At 42.3% G+C, this 21,611-nt stretch overlaps 1 protein-coding gene across 3 annotated transcripts in view; it reads right to left on the bottom strand.

The window, feature by feature from the left end:
• The window catches only part of DIS3L2 (DIS3 like 3'-5' exoribonuclease 2), a 391,634-nt gene that overhangs the window by 114,102 nt on the left and 255,921 nt on the right, over nt 1-21,611 (bottom strand). The window lies entirely within an intron of this gene.

Here is a 21,611-nt window from a genome sequence, read left to right as displayed (position 1 = left end):
AAGCACCTAATCCATAACTGAAGATGCTTCTCGCGGTTTTCTCTTCAGAGCTTTCATCACTATCAGATATCACAGCACATCTTTACTGGCTCATGTGTTTACTGTCTGCCCCTACAGTGCAGGCTCCAGTAAGGCAGGGATTTTTGTGTCAAGTCCACTGTTGTAGGTCCAGTGCCTAGAAGAATGCCTGACACACCACAGGCACTCAATGTTTGTTGAGTGAACGAATCAACAATTTGTTTGCCTACTGTGGTAAAAGACCTACTTTTTTTCCATTTTAGAATTGCCCTTTCCCTTCCTGGTGGGGTTGTGCTTTCAACAGGCCCTGTCTTCTCTATGAGTTCTACCAGAGACATGGTCAGATGACTCAGGCTGGTGGAATCATACCTAAAGTGGGCTTGGGGGCTGGTTAGGTTATACATTTAAGATTTCCTCTTGAACATCCCATAAGTCATCTATCAGATGTAGTATATGTGATTATATACAAACATATGCACACAAAAATGCACATAATGGACAGAATATGGAAAAGAGTACACATGTGAAATGGCATATAGTTTGGAGAGAGGAAGCATCATGGGCAGACAGAAGCACACTGATGATACAAGCACAAAGGTGAATTTGCTTATAATTTAAATATGTGCTTGATGGAATTCCGCTATACTCCATTCCTGTTCATAGTGATTGGTCTAGGCACAGGCATGTGACTCAAGTATCAATAGATTTATTCTGAGCCTGTTTTCAGGGATTGATACGGGCTTCAGAAAAGAGGGTCTCTCTCCCAGGACCCTAGACAATAAGTCTGGAGCTGCCAAGGAAACATTTTTGCCACATAATCATGCCAATATAGAAAATAACAGGTCTAAGAAATAAAGGGAGAATCATGATGACCTCATTTGAACTCCAGGATCCAGCTGAACTTGAATTCTCACTAAAAGAATCCTGACTGATTCCCAAGTTGACTCAGAAGAGTTACTGACACGTCACCACTCTTTCCTCTGGTTACCTGGATAATCAGTCTTAAGGTATCTCACATTTTAGCCTCAAATTTTGTAGCCATTTATTGTCCTCCTATTCCTTCTTCACTGGGGGAGGATTTTTCCCTGTTTTTAAAATGGAAAAATGTTTAAACTTGGGGTGGTTAAAATAAGAGGTTCAGGGATGGAAAAGAATTTAAGATTCCCCATTCTCATCTGTCTCACACTCCTACAGGGCAGCATTGGGTTTTTCCACCCAGTCCTGTAACGCTAATACATTAGGGAAAACCCAAGTCCATCTAAGAAATACTGGCTGCTATGGGATAACAGAATAGACTTATTTCCCACAGAGGAGAGAGCTGTCTGGAAAGCTGAGGAAAACCAGCGTGGCTCAAAGTTCAGCTGCCTCATCATGTGAGCCATGCAGCTGTGTTGCTGGGTCACTGGGAGCAGTGAAACCTGCCCCGCAATGATCGAGGAACTCAGCCCTAAGAGAATGTGGCCAAGCGTCTCACACAGCTCAACAACTCCCAATTTCGATATTACAAGTATCTAAAACCAACACTTGGAGAAGGTAAAATAAAGTGTCTTCTTTTGAAGTCAGAATTATAATATACTAGCTTAACAGGTAAATATTGACTAAAGGAAAAGAGAAGGATTATTACATCATGATAAAAACCATAATTTTAAACTCAGTCGGTGTGTTGTTACTACACATGAACTTTCTGTCCTTAGTCAAAATTGACAAACTGACAAAGAGTTCATTACAGGAGATAAAACATGAAGGGGGCCAATCCAAACATATTTGAGAGGCTTAAATTTCAGAATTCCCAGAAGAGCCTCTAAAACCAGCAAAGAGAAGCTCTCTTATTCTCTCCTTTGGACCTTTTTTATGGAAACCCTAAGTAAATATTTTATTACATATATTTACATAATGTGAACTTGCAGAACTCCAGAGGTAGTGGCACTGAAGTTTTTATTCTATGAAAGAGAAAATATAAATCCAAAAGGTTATGTAGTAAATGCTGCCAAAACATCCAGGACCAATTTGATGTTTAAAAACGCACTGTCTTCCATATAAAATTATACTTTGAAATTTTTTTTACATTAAAAAATATTCATCTACTGGGGTTAAGGTGAGTCCTGTGAGTTCTGAAGAGCTGGGGAAGCACAGGAAGGAAGAGTCCTCAAGGCCGGCCACGTCTGGCTCACTGTGCACAGGGCCCACAGACTTAAACACATGCAAATGTTCCTCTTTTTTTTTTTTTTTAATTAATTAATTTTTTTGGCCGCATTGGGCCTTCATTGCTGCGCGCAGGCTTTGTCTAGTTGTGGTGAGAGGGGGCTACTCTTCATTGCAGTGCGCAGACTTCTCATTGCGGGGGCTTCTCTTATTGCGGAGCACAGGCTCTAGGTGCAAGGGCTTTAGTTGCAGCATGTGGGCTCAGTAGTTGCGGCACGCGGGTCCTAGAGCGCACAAGCTTCAGCAGTTGCGGCGCATGGGCTCAGTAGTTGTGGTGCACGGGCTTAGTTGCTCTGCGGCATGTGGGATCTTCCTAGACCAGGGATTGATCCCGTGTCCCCTGCACTGGCAGGTGGATTCTTAACCACTGCGCCACCAGGGAAGTCTGCAAATGCTCCTGTGAATGAACTTGAGTGGACACCAGAACTGCTTCATCCAATTAAAGCACTAATAGGACGTAAACAGGGGCTTAAGAACCATCTCTTCTAAGCCAGCCTCCCAATCAGCTCAGCCACATTTCAACTATGTCCCTGCCAGGTGGCCCTTGACATACCCCCGGGAAGCGGGGTGGAGCTCACATCTTGAAGCCACTTGCTCTACTTCTGAAGGGCTCTGGTCGTGAGAAAGTGCTTCCTTACGTGGATCCACAATGCATGGAAACGGAACCACTAGATTACTCTAGCACTGGGCATCCATAAGAGGATCGCTCTGTTTAAGGCGCTCACAGTCTAATGGGGTTGGCAGATACATCAATGTGGTGATAATATGGTATTACCAGTGCTATGACAGAGGAAGGTTGCAAAACCTCATTCTGTGGGAGCGAATTGAGCTGAAATCTGTTTCTACTTCAGTGAGAACATGTGAAAGTGTTTTGTAATCTATAACAACTACATGAACGTAATGTTGACAATAATGATGATAAAAATGATAAGGATGGCAGTAGTGACCATTTGTTTAATATCTCTTTTGTGCCAGGGGCTCCACACACATTAATGTACCTTTGACAATAGCCATATAAACCGTGTTTCACAAATGAACCATCTGAGGCTCAGAGAGGTTCCATGTCACTTGTCCAAGGTTACCTGGCTAGTATGCAATAAACCCTGGATTCAAAACCAGGTCAGATTCAGAGCCTTTGTTCCTTTTATTACCACCCCCTGCCCCCCAACCACTGTCACGGTAACTCCAGGACAAGATGATACAACCCAATTTTTCATCTCAGTGGGTCACAGCTAGAAATCCCTCCCTATCTCTTATGATTCAATAGAAGCCACATTCTCGGCTATGGATTCAGAAGTCCTGTCGGAGACTTCTCCCAGCCCTGTTCGCAGCCCATCCTGGTTCCCACTGCCAATCTCTTTAGCCACTCGTAACAGGGACTGATTACAGAACAACCGCTAAGCCATCAACTCTAGTTCTATTTAATGGTAAGTGCTTAAGACCTAACAATTCCTTTCTACATTTCTAGTTTACAGTCATCTCTACCTGGTGGCAGAGTGACTGTCCTAAGTACCTGAAACGGTCAAGGCTATTACAGGTGGGAAAGTATTACGCTTCCCTTACCAGGAGTGAGACCAGGGCCTTCCAGACTTCGGTCACTTGTGTTCACCTTTACCCACTGCTGAGACTGGACTGTGGTGACAGAGGCTCTTCTTGACCCAGTAGGGCACCCCTTTTAATCCAGAATATAGGGGAACAACCTTGCTAAATATACCTCATTTAGCAAAAGCAAAAAATAATTGCTTCTGTTCAGGTCCCTAATGTCCAAACCTTTTTAGGCCTGTCTTGGCCTGACCTTTAGAGGGCATCTGAGGCCTGGTGATTTCTCCCTCCTTTGGCTCCAGGCCCCACTCTGGGTGCCTGCCCCTTCTCAGGCTCCTCTTCCTCTCCTTGTCCCTTACATGTTGGCATGCCTGGCTGCCTCCCCTTCCAATGCTACTCCTTCTCCCTGGGCTGTCTCATCCACCCCCAGGAGTTCCAGCATCAACTCCGTGCTTTAGCCTCCTCAGTCTGTGCCGTCAGCCCAGACCTCTCTGAGCTCCAGACTGACATACACAAGGGTCTACTGGGAACTGCCACTTAGCTGTCCCCTAGGCACCTCACATTCACGCCTCCAAAAGTCCCCACCTCCAGCAAAACCATTTCTCTTCCTGTGTTCTCTGTCCCAGGAAATGGGATCATCTCCACTAAACCAAAAAAGGCACCGCAACTGCCCAAAACTGAAAGACCCCAGGTCTGTCTCAGCCTGTGTTGATCGACCGGTCTGAACTCCCCCTCCCAAACACCTCTGAAATCTGCTCGTCTCTCTTCTTCCCACACCACCACTTTAGCCAGGGCCACCACTGTTTCTTCCGAGGACGATCTAACAACCTCTGTGTGGCTCTCCCTGCCATTTCTCAAACCCATTTTCCACAATGAGGATACTGCTCTCTCCAAAACACAAGTCCCCTTGTCACTCCACTGTTTAAACCCTGCCGGGCCCTCACTGCCCCGGGCGTGCAGCCCAGACCCGGCTTCCGAGGCCTCACTGGCCTGGCTTCTGCCACCGTTCCAGTCCCTTCGGCTTGCTTCTTCCACTCCTCCCTCTGCACACTGTGCTCTACCACTGCTTCTCAAAGAAGTAATAGTGACAAAATTCTTTACCACGTGGGTCTGCCCCGAGCACGTTCAACTTTCCTGGCCCTAAGCCCTTAAGTGCCAGAAACTGTAACAGAACTTCTTAAGCTGCTCAAAGCCATCAGGCTCCACACTCTCCTCCCTCAGGGTTTTTTTCCCATTTCTCTTCCTGACGACCCCCACCAGTTCTACAGACCACTGTGTAAAGCCCACTCCCTCTGGCAGGCCTTCCCCGATGACCTAGACCAGGCTCCCCCCTCCCGACTTCGGTGTCTTCCTACGGCGTCTGACACCCTCCCTGCAGCCCTCCCCCGACCCCAACCCCCCACCGCTCACTGCAAGGGGGCCCTGAGGTAGGTATCTCCCCCCACCTCTGTAAGGGGGAAGCACGAAGGGCGGGGGAAAGCCTGAGCACACAGCTGGTATATGACATTTACTGAATGAATAAGAAAATAAAAACATAGGGTAGACTTGCTGCTACTCTGGGTTGAAAGGGCTTGTAAACCCTGTCTGGTCTAACCGTGTAGACTTAGACCCCCATACCTCCCCACACCGGGTCTTCCCAGAGTGTGTCCAACTTACACTTGCACACCTGACGTGCCTGAGAAACCACTACTCGCTAGTGTAGTCCGCTCCACCCTCAGACAGCAATGACAACGTAAAAAAAAATCTCCCCCTGTAGAGCCAAAATACATCTTCCCAGAGTTCCCACTTGGTGGCCCAGTTCTACCCCATGGGGCTGCCCAGAACAAGCCCATCTCCTCAGAGGGTAGCAATCCGGCTTCGAGAAATGAGTGAAGTGGCAGATCTCTTCCAGCAGGGCAGGCTCTACTTTGGGGATAGCGCCAGCTTTGAATGTTTACACAGTTAGCACGTAGCCCCCTGGATCTTCTCTCCTTCGGGCTAAATAGCCGTGTGGCTTGGCTGTGAGTCACTATCGTAATCCTCAACATCCTCCTCCCAAACGTGCTCCTAATAACCACCTACATTCACTCAATTAGCCACTCAACACATACTTGTTAGGCTCCTACTATGTGGCAGGTACTTTTTTTTTTTCTAGGCGCTGGAGACATACAAGTAAACAAGATTGACAAGGTCCCTGCTCTTGTGGAGCTTACATTCTCGTGGGGAGAGAAAGACAATAAGGAAACAAATAAATGATAAGATTACTTACCATAGTAAAAAGGACTTTGAAGAAAATAAAACAGGGTGAGGGGACTTCCCTGGTGGTCCAGTGGTTAAGCATCTGCCTTTCAATGCAGGGGACGCAGGTTCGATCCCTGGTCGGGGAACTAAGATCCCACGTGCCGCGGGGCAACTAAGCCCATGCCCCACAACTAGAGAGCCAGTGTGCCGCAACTACTGAGCCCACGTGCCACAACTAGAGAGAAGCCCACACGCTGCAACGAAGAGCCCGCATGCCACAACAAAAGATCCCGCATGCCACAACAAAGATCCCATGTGCTGCAACTAAGACCCGATGCAGGCAAATAAATAAATATTAACTAATAATAATAATAATAAATTAATAAAAAAAACAGGGTGAGGTGATGAGAATGCCTGGGACCTACCTCAGATTTACTTTGGAAAGGTCTCTCTGAGGAAGTAGACTGAGACCTGTGTATACAAAAAGGATGTCACATGATGACATGGGGGAGAGCATCCCGGGCAGGAGAATAACCAGAGCAAAGGTTTGAAGGTAGGAGCAAGCTGGGTGCATCTAAGGAATAGAAGATTGGAAAGGAGAGAATTGGAAGCTAAGAGGCTAGTGAGGTAGACGGTGGCTCAACGAGAGATGCCCTGATGGGCCAGGACGAAGGTTTTATTTAGGTTTTATTTCAAGTACAGTGGGAAACCACTGGGGAGTTTTAAGCAGAGAAGTGACATTAGCTGAATATACCATATTCACTTCCTCACGCTGTCAGCGCCTTCATCCTGCATACCATGGTTCTACTAATGCACCCAAGGTCACACTGGAGTGAAAACAGTAAGCCTGAAGAAGACCACAACCTCTCAGGAATGGCACTGACAGGCAAACCAAGTTAAGCAATCCTTCAGTGATGTAATACGTTTGGTAAACAAAGGTAGATGATGAAAAGAAGCATAACCTACTAGACACACTGACACATGCAACAGATGCTGGGCTTCCTGTCCCACAGACTGGTTTCTATCCAGTCTGCATGACGGGAACATGCTGCTCTTGCTTGGGTCACCCTCTTGACCTTGTGGCCAGTTTTCCCAACAATGTGAGTCTTAAGAGAGTGAGAAAACAGTGTTCTGAAAGCTCAGAAAGGGTAATACAACCAAGAGGACTGAGAGAAAGGGACTTTCTGCTGTCCAGACATCCCCAGCAAGGAGGGGCCTCACGTAGGGCAGCACCTCCAGCCAGAATGCAGGTCCTGACCTTAGTTTGATCCCGCTGAATTTTAGAGACAGACTCCATCGCTGAGAAGCAACTGGGCTTGGATCACCTTGTGGTCGCACAACAAACTCCATCTTTTAGTTGGGGTAAGCAAATTCCCTTTGACTTTGGTGGAAACACTGATTGGGCTGCCAGGTAAGAGGGACAACTCAAACTCTGACGTCTTCCAGTTCTGTGTGGTATTTGGTTATGTAATCAAATGCAAAAGTTGACCACTGGTACAGCAAGCCATGGCAGAAGTCCATGGCCATGACGTGGTGATGGTTTGAGAATATTTCAAAAGCTTAAAAGGAGTCAATGTAAAAAATTCTGGGACAAGTAAATCTGAATGCATTGTAAGGTCCCCAGGCATGAGAAGGGGGTTGTACAAGATGATTTCTTAGGTTCTCGTGAAGGCCAGGATTTGAAGAGTCTGTGGACTGTTTTTTTGGTATTTTCTTTTTGCCACCCAGCAAAGGGTTAATGAGGAGCGTTAGTTACAAACTCCTTAACTGGTGAGCTCACCTTCTGGAACCAAGCAACTTAGAGAACCTTTTTCCTTCATTATTACAAAGGGCTCTATCAATCTGCAAGTACTCAACTAAACTGCCCACACAGCAATTTTTGTCATGTTCAATCTAATTCTCAGGAATCTAAGTTTAAATTTATATGAACAGCATGGAAGAGGAACACCCAGGTAGTAAATTCCACTTTTCCCCTTCCAAATGATTTGAGCAATGGCCTCCTTCATTAACAGGAAAGAGAATGAGGAGCTGAACATGTGAGGCTGGCACACCCAGCGTCTGGGAATTTCCAGGAGTGGGGAAAGCCCAGGTCAGCCGGTCAGACCTGCGACAGGGAGCCGAGCACCGGCTCATGAGAAGTTCTGAGTGCAGGAGGGCAGGCATTTGATCCTCCCTCGTTGCCAAAAGAGAGTGAAGTCAGAAGGGCCGAGAAGGACCTTTGAAGGCAGTTACGAAGTTAGCAGGTCCACGTAAGGGCTGGGAGTGGGGCGTGGGGTACGTGGGATGTGATTGGGGTGGATTGGCCGTGGCTTCAGGGTTGACGGGGCTGTGAGAGGGAAACAAGGGGTTTCATTATACTATTCTGTCTGCTTTTGTGCATGTTCAACATTCTCTATCCAAAAATTAAAAAAAAAAAAAAGGTTTGTAGAGGTTGAAGTCAAGGAAAGAAAAAAGTTTAAAAAGTAAAAATCCAGTTAAGTAAAACTAGCTACAAGTTTTAAAAGAAAGACAAGCCAACAGAGGCAGGAGAGGGTTACCACTTATGAAGAACAGAATTAAATTGTCCCCAGTGATGATCTCTGGAGGCTGAGGATATGGGGACTGCTCCTTTCTACATCATACACACTTGTAATGTTTCCAGCTTTCAAAGGCTGGAAAAGGAATAAAGATAAAAAGTATAAAATAGAAAATGTAAACTGGCTTAAAAATGTCTGGAAAGAAATATATCAAGATGGTAACAATGGTTTTCTCTGAGTGGTAGGATTATAACTTTCTCTTTCTGCTTATATATAAATTCTAATTTTTATATCATAAATGGGTTACTTGTTTCACAGTTTTGTTTTTTTTTTAAATAAAGAAACACCAACAAAGTGCTGTGTTCCCCCTCAGCACCCACCCTATCCCTGATTCCCCACCACACAGCAAGAGAAAAGCACCACCGGCCACCCCACGCAGTAGCTCATCGGCCACCTGCCCCGGAGGATAACGGCAGCTCAGCACTTTGCAGGCAAGTTCTATGAAGGTGAGCTCAGTAAATGAAGTAGCAGGAACTGGGCACACCCCACCCCTGCTGAATAGGAAACAACTATTTCCATGCCAGAAATGTGACTCCAGTTTGTAGCAGCCTGAGGCTTTTGCCACCACTTTAGAGGCTCAGTGTGTATGGTCGGCATGAGGAACCTATTTCTCTTGCCTGCAGGAGCGCAGGGAGGCTTGCAGGATTCCAGCAGACTGGCTTCCCAAAGACATAAGTTTGAAAACCAAATTTCAGCATGTTTTCACACTCAACTGTGGACTTCTCTATTTTTAAAAACCCTCTCTATTAACAAAACAATTACTAGACTCTTAAAAGCCAAATTTAAAGGAGACGTACAGTTTTCAAATATAAACATCTATGCATATTTAAATGCCTATTCACAAAACGCTAACTTACCAACAACTGCTTAATCCAATCCCAACCTTCCTTTCAGCTAAAATTACAGCAACTTTCATAGTCACCTTGAATTCTGAGATGTAAAAGCTTCTAAAAGCTTTATATCCTGGTGACAAAACCCCTTAGTGGCTTTTCTCTCATTCTGGGGAAGTCTGTTTGGGTTCGTTATTTTTTCACCACACCTAATCAACTCTTTTGGGATCTAATTACTCAGTTTCATTAATTAATCTCTTTGCATTAAGGAGAAACTGTTTTCTAATTCCCTAAAGCTTCACAAAATTTAAGCAAAAATTATATCCATAACTTATGCACATTCATGATATGAATCCACCATACTGGTGCTCCCATAACAATAGCGTATCAACTGCCTGCTTGTTAGAGCACTTCATTTGTAGTAATTCACTCTATGCTCCCAATGCCATGACACAGATTTCTTTCTACAGATGAGAAAACTGAGGCCAGGGCAGGTCAGACTCCCGAAACTAAGCTCTTAACCCTTACTTTATGGGATTTGCCCCTTAGTGTCAGGTACTTGACTAACTTATAATTGCTTCTTTCTCAACTCCTGTAGGCTGTGAGCACTCTCAATGTAACATTTAACAAGGATTATACGGTGACTTTGCAGAACATACATTTTAAGACCATGTATGGGAACAATACATATTCACTGAAATAAAAACCCTGTCACGCACTCCTGTAACAAATGGTCACTTTCTATTTTTGAATTATCCATGTATCAATTGCGGTTATGACTCAGTTTTCATATAAAATATCCTGAACTGCTAAATTTTCTAGGTAACTAAATGCCAATCCTTTAATCATCAATTGTTCACAGTTTTAGTACTTCTGGATGGAAATCCTCTATAAATGTATTACATACTTCCTTTTCTTAATAGCAGTATATAATTCAATATTAATAACTTAGTGGCACTAAAATGAACATTTCTTTTGCATTTTGCAATAGATGCTGGTGTGGTACAATAGGGCAAAGATGTTCCGTCCTCAGGACACACTCTCAAATTTACTTGTCACCTCCATCACTAAAATGGAGTAAAGACTCTTCAGATGCAAAACCCCCTGGCCAATTATAACAACAGTTATCACTGATTAGACCTGGCAAATGGAAGATATTCAACTATTTCTTGATTAAATGAATCACCTTCACATAAGTTTTATGGAGTAGATACTATTAATATTCATATTTTACAGATGAAAACATTCAGGCTCAGAGAGGTTAGACGATTTGCCCGATGTCACACAGTAAACATCAGAGCTAGGATTAGAGCATTGTTGGACTCCAGTATCAGTGTTCTTAACTATCATGCCATAGGGCCACACGGTACAGCCTTTTCCTAAGGGGTTTTAATCATTCCACAGTTATCAGTATCCCTTGGCTTCTGGTTTCATAGCAGCTTGAGATTTCATTCACATACAATTCACTCAAAGTGTACAATCCAATGGTTTTTAGTGTATGCAGAGTTGCACAACCAACACCATAATCAATTTTAGAACATTTCAACACCCTAAGAGAAACTCCATATCTGTTTTTAGTCACTCCCTATTTCTCCCCAACCTTCCTAACCACAGGCAACCACTAATCTATTTTCTGTCTGTGTAGATGTGTCTATTCTGGACATCTCATTTAAATGGAGCCTTACGATACGTGTACAGTCTTTTGTGATTGTCTTTCACCTAGCATAGTGTTTTCCAGGTTCCTTCATGTTGTAGCCTGCATCAGTACTTCATTTCTTTCCATGGCTGAATATATTTCATAGACATTTGGGTTGTTTCCACTTTTGGGGCACTCCTTCGCCCTTTAAAATAAACTTTTTTATTGAGGCATAAAATACATAAAGTATACAAACCTTAAGCATACAGTTCAGTGAATTTTTATAAAGTGAACACCTCCCTCCCCTACCAGTTCAAGAAATAGAACATAATCAGAATTCCAGAAGCTTCTCTTGTGCCTCCTCAGTCTCTATACTCACCAAAGATAACTGCTTTTTCTGACCTCTGTAATCTATAACCATAGGTCAGTTCTGCCTCTCTTTGCACTTTACATAAATGGATTAGTACAGCATGTATTTTGTGTGTGTGCATCTGGCTTCTTTTGCTCAATGTGTTTTTGAGATTCATCCATGTTGCGTCTGAATTTATGCTGCACCATTGCTGTGGAGTATTCCATTTTAAGAGTATAGCACAATTTATCCATTTTACTGTTGATAGGGACTTGGGTTGTTTTTAGTTTTCGCTATTATGAATAATGCTATGAGCATTCTTCTACATATGTACTCCTTTCTGTTGGGTATTTATCTAAGAATGAAACTGCTGGGTCATGGAGTATGAATCTATTCAGCTCTATTACATACTGTACAACAGTTTTTCAAAGTAGTTGTACCTGACTTTTCCCCTACTCAGTGTATGAGAGTTCTAACTGATCCATATCCCCACTACATTTGGTATTGTCAGTTTAAAAATTTTTTAGCTATTCTTATAGGAACATAGCAATATCTTACTGTGGTTTTAATTTCCATTTTCCCTGTGGACTAACGATATTAAGCATTTTTCATATGTTTTTGGCAGTTGGCTATCTTCTTCAATAAAGTGCTTGTTCAGCTCTACATATTCTCAGTAAGAGTCTTTTGCTGGAGATATATATATATAACAAATATCTTCTCCTTCTCTGGGACTTGCCTTTTCACTGTCTTAATGGTGTCTTTCGATGAACAGTTCTTAAGTTTAATGAAATATAATTTATCACTCTTTTCCTTTAAGCTTAATGCTTTTTGTGTCCCACTTAAGAAATCTTTGCTAAGGTCATGAGTTTATTTTTCTATGTTATGTTCTAGAGAAGTATTAACACTTCTAGAAGTATTAATGTTTTACCTTTCACACTATGAGCCACATGAAATTGATTTCTATGTATGGCGTGAAGTAGGAGTCAAAGTTCATTTTTTTTTCCATATGGATATTCAATTGATCCAGCACCAGTGATAAACCCATCCTTTCCTCACTACACTGCAGTGACACCTTTGTTGGAAACCAGGTGATCATATACGTGTGGGTCTGTTTCTGGATTCTCTATTCTGTTCCCACTTTGACTGCTGAACAGCAATTAAATATTTATTATTTCAGCATAAGCTTACTAAAATTCCATATCAATTTTAATCTTTCCATTTTTATATTAATAATAATTTTCAGTGAGCACTTACTTTTTGTCTGGCACAGTTCTAAGTACCAAGGATTATCTCATTTAATCTTCCAGGCAATTTAAAATTAGCCGTTATTATCCCTGTTTTACAGGGTGGGAAACATGAGGCCTAGAGAGGTTAATTCTTACCTCCAGAATATGGGCTGTGCTCTTCTTATTTTGTTGTCACACTATCTACTTTTGTGGAAAAGCATCAGTAGCATATGCAACTTTAGGGATTTACTGCTACTACCTTTAAAGCTAGGTTGTGTTTTTGCAACAATAGGCACAAATGGAGCTTTGCTCCTTTAGCTTTTCATATACTCAGTATTTTGGAACTGCCAGACACTTGAGAAATTGTCTAGTCCAAACACATATATAGCTGGGGAAAGAGATTTTCAGAGATATCACAGACATGCCCAAGCTTACATGATGCAGTAGAGGCAAAGATGAGACAAGAACCCAGTTCTGCTCCTATTCCAGTGCTCTTTCTGGGACCACAACTGCCTCTCATCACGCAATGAGTGTGTTGGATCATTGAGGCTTCTTAGCTGGCTTCCAGGTTTACCTTGGTGCCAGATACTTGAGGATGCCTGAGTGGTGGGTGCCAGATTATCTTGGCTTTAATGAGCAAGGAAACTGGAACCAATCAGCAGAGCTGGAAGCAGATGAACAGGCCATAGTCCAAATTTGGTTTAACAAGGTGCACTGAGACATCCATGAAAAAAAGAGAATTTCCAAAGCCCAGACCCCACAGGAATCAGGCTAGCAAGATTTGAATGGAACACAGGAATAAGACTTAGAGGGGTGGAGCTGTGTCTCCACTTAATCTTTCCACTTCGATTCTGTGTCCTCAAAACAGGAACTCATTGGCAAGCATCCCAGAAGCCCACTTCGATGCCAGAGGCTTCGCGTGACTATTCAGTTACTTGGATTTTTTGAGTCAAGGTACAATTCAGTAAAAAATGACCATACAACAAGGACAGTTAAAACTGTTCACTCACCAATGCCCCAGGTGAATGGAGAAGACATGCACCTCCTTATGAGCTGATGGTTCTACAGAATTCTCCATTTCTCTTCCCAGGTTCATTATCAAGGGCCAGGCTATGAAAATAGGGTTTGTCTGAGATCAAGTACTTGGGTTGCCTGGTATTTGCCTGAGGTCAGAATGCCCTCTGACATAAGTGACTACAAGAGGAAAAATCAGTGTTTCAAAACCAGGATTAGAAATGATTTTACGGAGAAGAGGAGTGTAGGAGGAATAGTATTCGAAGCACTGGGCATCATAAAGATGTCAGAGACAAAACCCAGAAATGTATCCAAGTAGAAAACGGCCCTGAAGTGGAATTTTTCTTTTTCAAAATCTATGTTAGAGTTATCGGGGGTTCTCTTCTAGAATACAAGGAACAGATTTTAAAAACAATTTAATTTTTGATTAAATTAAATGTTGCACATAGTTTTTTTTTGTTTTACTTTTTGTTTTGTTTTGTTTTGGCCACGCTACATGGCTTGCAGGATCTTACTTCCCCGACCAGGGATCGAACCCGGGGCCCTGGCAGTGAGAGAACCGAGTCCTAACCACTGGACTACCAGGGAATTCCCATAAATCTTATTTTTAACCTACATGTGGCATATGTTTCTAACAGCTAATAGATTAAATTTTCCTAATTATTGAATAAGTGTGAGTTGCCTCTTACACTATAGTATTCAATATTTAGGAAGGCCATCCCTTTGAAACACGGTACTTCAGGGTTCAGTTTGTTGAAGTGAACGAAACAGGGAAAAGCATAACCAATGGGCTAAGAGAATATGAGGAGCTGAATCTGGGGGTTTAAATTGAGGTACTGAGTCTGAGATGAAGTCAAATTCCAAAAGGCTAGAGAAGGCCTGACACAAGAGAACAACTGCAAGACCAGTAGCTAGAAAGCTGAGAAAGACAACAACTCAAGGTGAGAAGAATGGTTGAAAGGAGTGGTCCAGTACAAAGAGGGTAGGCAAGGGCCAGGCTGCCTCCTGAGGGTCTCAGGAGAACAGGAGAACATACAGGATTTACATCTCTATACATGTATCTGTCCCCTTGGCCCTCCTGCAAGGCAGGACAGAAATGGAATTCCAGCAGGTCCATATAGCAAAGGGCCATGATGCTCTTCCCATGGTACTTAAAGTAAGACTCTGGAGTGTAAAGCCTATTTCCCCACCCAATGACCTAAGTGACAAGAGCCTAGGATTCAGTCTATCCCTGGTCAACAGGCAGTTTGTGCGGGCACGGGGTATAAGGTGGGGTCCCACCTGAGTTAAGGATTGCAAAGCATCCTTTGCAATAAAATACCCTGTGCAAGGTTAGGAGTGGTGCAGAGCACAAAGTGACGTAATGCTTTAAGTCACCTCAGGGGCCAGTGCTATGTATGTGGCAGGAGAGGAGCAGACTAGGTCTCCTACTAGATGTATAACCAAATGATCTTTGGTTTCTGTTAGTGTGCAGCAATTATACTGCCACTGTAGTGCACTGGCAAGACAATTCTTGTGTTGGGGCTGGCAGGGTGAGACATGGGCATATGCTTCTCTAAAGGGAATGAACCTTCCTAATGTTACTCTTTCTGGGAAGGGGCAAGTCCTCAGATGGGAAGTGCAAAATGAAAGAAGTAGGCCAAGGTGTCTTTCCAGAAGCTCTTAGGTCTAGACTTTTGAAGGGCAGATGTTGAGGTGTGGGCGCCCGGGTGATGCTCAGTGTGGGGACAGGTCAGAACCTAGGTGGGCCTGGATCTGGGAGCAGTGGAAAGCAGGACACTTCTTGATGTTTTGTTACTCTCCGTTGCTCTTCCTTTTGTTACCCTCTAAGGTTTAAGTAAAGTCCTGTTCAAAAGTCTAGTCTCAGTTGTGCTTGAGGTACTAAGCAAAGGATTATGGGCACCATACTTGGACCAAAGTGATAACAAGTCCTCTCAGCACCCAGGTCAGTGGGCAGAGGGAGTCGTGGTTAGTAAGGAGGAAGGGGATGTCCAAATGGAGACTATCCATGTGGTCCGGCTGTCCTCCCCACCTGGGAATCATTCCTCTACTGCTAATCTCTGGTAATCTGAGTTTCTTTTATTAGACAAGGTAGTTTCCTTTTTGATGGTGTCTTTGTAATAAAGGCTTTCAACCATTCTTGGCTCTCTGGTGAATAGCCTGTAGGTCAACATGGATCATATTTCAGAGTTAGGTACTCCTGGGTAGTGTTAGGAAAGTAGCAGGGGTAGAAACCCAAAGTCCTATGTAAGGGGGTATTTCGTGTGGAAGGCAATGACAGAGGTAAACTCAGCCATGAGGAAATAGGTAACTCACTCAACCTTCAAGCATTAAGGAAACATGACATCAAGTATATTCTGATTTAGGCCATTCATCTGGCCACTAATCTGGGAGAGGGTAACAGAAGGTATTTAAGATTTCTAAACATACTGAATTTTTCTTAAGTTAAAAATGTTTGTGCACTTATTCTCATTTAACTGTATTGTGACCCAAGAACATGATCTGTATGATACCAACGACTTTTTGAAATATGCTTAATGCTTTAATACAAAGTCAATTTTTATATATGTTTTCTCTTGAGAAACACTTGAGAACACGGTGTAATCTTCATTTGTGGGTATTATACTTAGATATGGTTATTAGAGTTAGCTTGCTGACCGTGCTGTTCAAATTTTCGGTAGTTTTACTGAATTTCTGGTCTGTTTGAACTATCCTTTCCTGGGAAAGGCATATTAAATTAACCCACTATGATGATGAATTTATCAATTTCTCCTCATATTTCTGTCAACTGTTGTTTTAATATATATTTTGAAGCTATATTACTTGGTAATATGTTTAGACACTATCTTTTCTGATGAATTGATCCTTCTAATTATCATTTAGACTCTCTTTACATTTAGTAATGTTTTCTATCTTAAAAGCTATTTGTCAGACATTATAAAAAATATACTAGCTTTCTTTTGCTTAGTACATTACTGGTATAGCTTTTCCCACCTTTTTACATTTAATCTTTGCGTCTTCATGTTTTAAGTGTGTGGTTATAAACAGCATATAGCTAGATTTATCCAGTATAACAGTCTTTGTTTTTTAACTGCAGAGTTAAATTTGATGTGCTTATTAATTTTTTTTGGTACTTTAATATGTGCTTTTTATATGTCCTGTGCTCTCTACCACTTTGGAAGTTATTTACTGTATTTCTATTATTATTTAAAAGATATTTGAAACATTTATGGAACATGAACACTATAACATATATAAAATATAAAATAACACAGAAACTGAATATTAAAAAGTGTACCTTTATATGTTCCCAATTCTGTTATAAAGTTAACAATAACATGACAAATTTTTTTCGAACATTGATGATTTTTGGAAAAAGACCTTAATTTGACAATTAATAGCACTCTAATACTATAAAAATGAAAACGAGATCTAAGAGCAATGTTTGATATTTTGTTTCTATTTTTTAAGATTTACATTTTGGCAGGGCCAGAAGTGGAAACAGGAACTTTTGTTATTCAAGTAAATGAATTATGTGTTTTACTATGACATGCATGAAAGGCATTACAGAGTTTGGTTATTTGTCTTGTGTGTTTCTTTGGGGGAGTAGAGGGAGCTTCTACTGCTACAGTTATAATAGATAACGCCCATATTTTGATTCAGTACTTGTACCCACAATTATGTTCTTGTAGCAAGTCATCTTCTCCCTTCCCCTTATCTCTGAACATTTTGTGAAGCTAATCTTTATAGGCTCAGTTTTTTAAACTTTCTCCCTTTTTATTATAAGCACTTAAAGCTATAAAATTTCCTCTAAGTATTGCTTTAGCTGCATCCTTGCATGTTCCATAACTTCTCTGTATGTTTACTTCTACTAGAACTTTTATCTTTGGCAAATCTTTAAGGCTTTGGTTAAGAGTTAATTCTTCCGGAAAGGATATGCTTATGATTCTGACTGGTTTCTAGAAACACTGTCCATTTGGTGCCACTTTAAACTAGATACCTGGCATGGAATTTTATGGGCCATGCTGGTAGTATTAATTCAGGTCCTGAGCAAACTTTCTGGGTCACTAGACATTAGAAGATACCATTAGCTGCTTTGGCACACACCTCTTTCTTTGGTTATCTGCTCTTGTTTCATTCCTGGCTTCTAAGGGCTGGCAAGCCCTTTCTTGCCAGCTCAGCCACACATTTCTAAAAGATGCATCATTTTAAAGAGTTTTATTGAAGAAGAGTTCTTCAGGCTATCCATTCCATGATATTACTGGAAATGTAAGCCCTATGCAAAATATAGTGTATATACACATTTGTGCATTTTTTTCTGAGGAGAGACTGTGACTCTAAAGAGATTAAAACCACTACCATACGTTCTGTTTCAGCCTTATACAAACTAAAATAGCAAATTCTACCTGATGTTTTACAGATCTCCAGGCAAGAGGAAATTCTACAGATAACCATTTAAAGTTGATTTCCAGTCTTAAACTATAATTCAGAAAGATATATGCATCCCAGTGTTCATTGCAACACTACTGACAACACCCAAGACACGGAAGCAACCTAAATATCCACAAACAGATGAATAGATAAAGAAGATGTGGTACATATATACAATGGAATATTATTCAGCCATGAAAAATAATGAAATAATGCCATTTGCAGCAACATGGATGGACCTAGAGATTATCATACTAAGTGAAGTAAGCCAGACACAGAGAAATATCATATGATATCACTTATACGTGGAACTTAAAAAAAGAAAAAAAAAGATACAAATGAACTTATTTACAAAACAGAAATAGACCCACAGACAAAGAAAACAAACTTATGGTTACAAAAGAGGAACGGAGGGGGAGGGATAAATTAGGAAGTTGGGAGTAACACATACATACTACTACATATAGAATAGATAACCAACAGGGACCTGTACTCAATATTTTGTAATAACCTATAAGGGAAAATAATCTGAAAAAGAATATACATACATACATACACACACACACATGCACGCACACACTCATGTATAACTGAATCACTGTGCTCCACACCTAAAACTAATATGACATTGTAAATCAACTATACTTCAATAAAATAAAATTAAATGAAATTTTTAAAAAAGTTGATTTCCATTCTCAAAATGTCACCTGATTTCTACATTCTGGAATTACCTTGGCATTACCTCCCTATACCAACCTAACCTCCAAACACTTCCAACAGAGGGTAATAAAAAACAAACTTTTTCCATTTCCGATGTCTCAACATGCTATTAATTAAGATCTATCTGCTAACAAAGGAATACTTGGATTTTTGTAATACCAACTTTCTATTTCTCCAAACTAACAGATGACCGTATTGCCACTGCAGATGTACTTGGTTGTTAAAAAGCCTTTTCTTAACTAGCAAGCCTGTTTGCCAAAATAATTAAAGGACGAAAAGTTCTGGCTTTTGCATCATAAATTGGTTTTTTGTTGTTGTTGTTATTGTTCTTCACTATCATGTTAAGGTTCATTCAATAAGTAAATTTTATCAGAAAATTAGCACTCACTGAATCTGGAAATGGCAAGGATACAGACAGGAGGGAGACAGATAAAAATGACAAGTAAAACCAATAAACAACTTGCCGTGGAAGCCTGTAGGTATGCAGTGAGAAGAGTAGTGCAGGCTATACAAGAGACTCATGCAAGAAAATAATGGGGAAGAAGTGAGCCTCAGATATGCCAGCTCACAGAGCTGCAGGACCAGATGTCATGATCATAATATATAATTCAGTTATCTTACAGTATCACTGAGACATGAGGAGATGGACTGAAAACCATGATTGTGATGAGGGAAAGGTACACCTAATTCTAAAGAAATAGACATTGTAGGAGGGCATGTGGTGTAAGCTTATAGGTCAGCATAAAAGCCCATAAACAACCCACAAACTTAAGGGTCGAAGCACGGTGGAAATAAAAGGGGCAAGGTAAGAAACAGAAAAAGGAGTGAAACACTAAAAGTTTGTAACAAGATGCCTGGTTAGACCGATTAGATCAAGCGATTTTCAAATGCAGGGTACCGTGCATGACACTCAGGATATAGAGATGTCCAAGGACTGCCCTGCTTTTAAGAAACAAGCAAAAAGGAGAATTAAATCCACAAGCAATTATATTTATTGCTGCATTAGACACATGAAGAAAATATACTGATAGGATAGGAACAGTTCATTCTGCCAGGAGGAAAGGAAAGCTCCGCAGAGGTTTCATCTTGCTGTTGAATGAAATTCTGACACAGAAGTAGGAAGGGAGGCCAGGCATTCTAACTGGAGGGCAAAGGGCAGGGTGTAGTGGATATGCAAAGCCTGGCATGGCCAGACACCATTAGGGGCGCGCGCGGCATGTGTGTGTGTGTGTGTGTGCACGTGTGTGCGTGCGTGTGCGTGTGTGTGTATGTTGGGGGAAGTGGCATTGGGAGGTGGGGAAGGTGGAAGAGGGGGCTGGGGAACTAATCTTAAAGGACTTTGATAACAAAGCTCTGCTAAGAAATGTGGACCATTCTGCAGGTATGAGAAGATTTTCAAGCAGAAAAGTGACATGATCTGGTCTTTGTGTGTACATAAAAGAAAACTAACTGGGTAGCAAGGCAGAGGGTGCACGGCGGGGGAGGGGAGATTATTGACAAGGCCATGACAACAGTGCTGAGAGGAAGAGGAATCAAATGTGATTCCAGGATTCCCTTTTTTAAAAAAACTTTGGTTGACTAGGTGGTAGATGATGATGTCTTTATAAAAGTAGGGGACAGAGAAGAAACAGGTTCAGAGGGGAAGCAAGGTCCCAGCATCCCTGTCCTGGTGCCCACCATGTTCTCCCTCTCAGCAAACCCCCAAATCTGTATCATTGCAACTTCTGCTCCCACACCTAGAAGGCTAAAGAAAATCATCCAGGCTTGGTAGTATTCCAACTCAGCACACGTGAACAGTGTTTGGGAAGGCCTTGTATGATCGGTTTCCGGTCAGCTCCCCATCCAAGCCCTTTCACTATCCCCTGCTCCCTGTACACAGCCCCTTCCCCATCTGCCCTCAGCAGGAGGGCCGCTTCCTCTCACAGCTGAAGTGGGTATTATCCAGGGTTAATACTCAGCAGCGGCCCATTCCCTACGTCTTGCTTCTCTGCCTCAAGGGAAGAGGTGTTTACCCTCCATGTCTTGGCCTCACTTTCCACTTATACTCTGAATTCACTCCCATCTTCTTCTTCAAGACCTTGCAAAATCATCAGCTCCTCTCACTCCTATATTTTCAACTTCTCCTTCTCCAAGCTGTCCTGTCCTCCCTGCCACTCATAGGTTTCATAGCCAAGCTTCTTACGGAAAGCCACCTCCATTCCTGTTTTCCACTCCCTTCTCCACCACCTGCAGTCTGGCTTCCCCTCCTCAAAGGCACTGACACTAGTCTCTCAAGGTCGTCAATGATCTCCAGGTTGCCAAACCCAAAGACTTCACAGTTCTCTCTTACCTGACTCTCCTACAGCCTTTATGGCTTTTCTGCATTTAGCCTGCTCTGCCTGCCCCCTCTCCCCTCTCTCTCCTTCGCCTCCAGGCTCCCTGGCCTCACCTCTCGGTTATTTTCCACATCTTCCCAGGGGCCCAGCCGGGGTCCTCTTCTCAGTCTGTGACTTCTCCTGGGCCACCTCTCCCAGGCCCATGTACTGATGACTCCCAAATCTCCATCTCCAGCCCTAACTCCTTTGACTTGTCCCCTTCATATTTCTACCTGGATGATTCTCAGGGACTGCAAACCCGACATGTGCTTATCTCTGAATGCACCACCTTCCCCCCGAAACCAGCTCTCCTCAATATTTCCTATTGAATGCCATTATGTTCTGCCTACTGCCCAAGCCAGAAACTTAGATGACATTCTAGATTCTTCTCCTACTGCCAATATCAAGTTTACTAACTTATTCACTCATTCAACAAACATTTCCAGGTGTGTCAACTATGTAACACACAGTGCGCTGGGCACTGAGGGTTCAA

This window comes from Balaenoptera musculus, chromosome 7, assembly GCF_009873245.2.
Source record: "Balaenoptera musculus isolate JJ_BM4_2016_0621 chromosome 7, mBalMus1.pri.v3, whole genome shotgun sequence".
Classification (NCBI taxonomy): domain Eukaryota; kingdom Metazoa; phylum Chordata; class Mammalia; order Artiodactyla; family Balaenopteridae; genus Balaenoptera; species Balaenoptera musculus.
The sequence above is the reverse complement of the archived record's forward strand: the minus strand, read 5'-3'. Positions and strand labels throughout refer to the sequence as shown.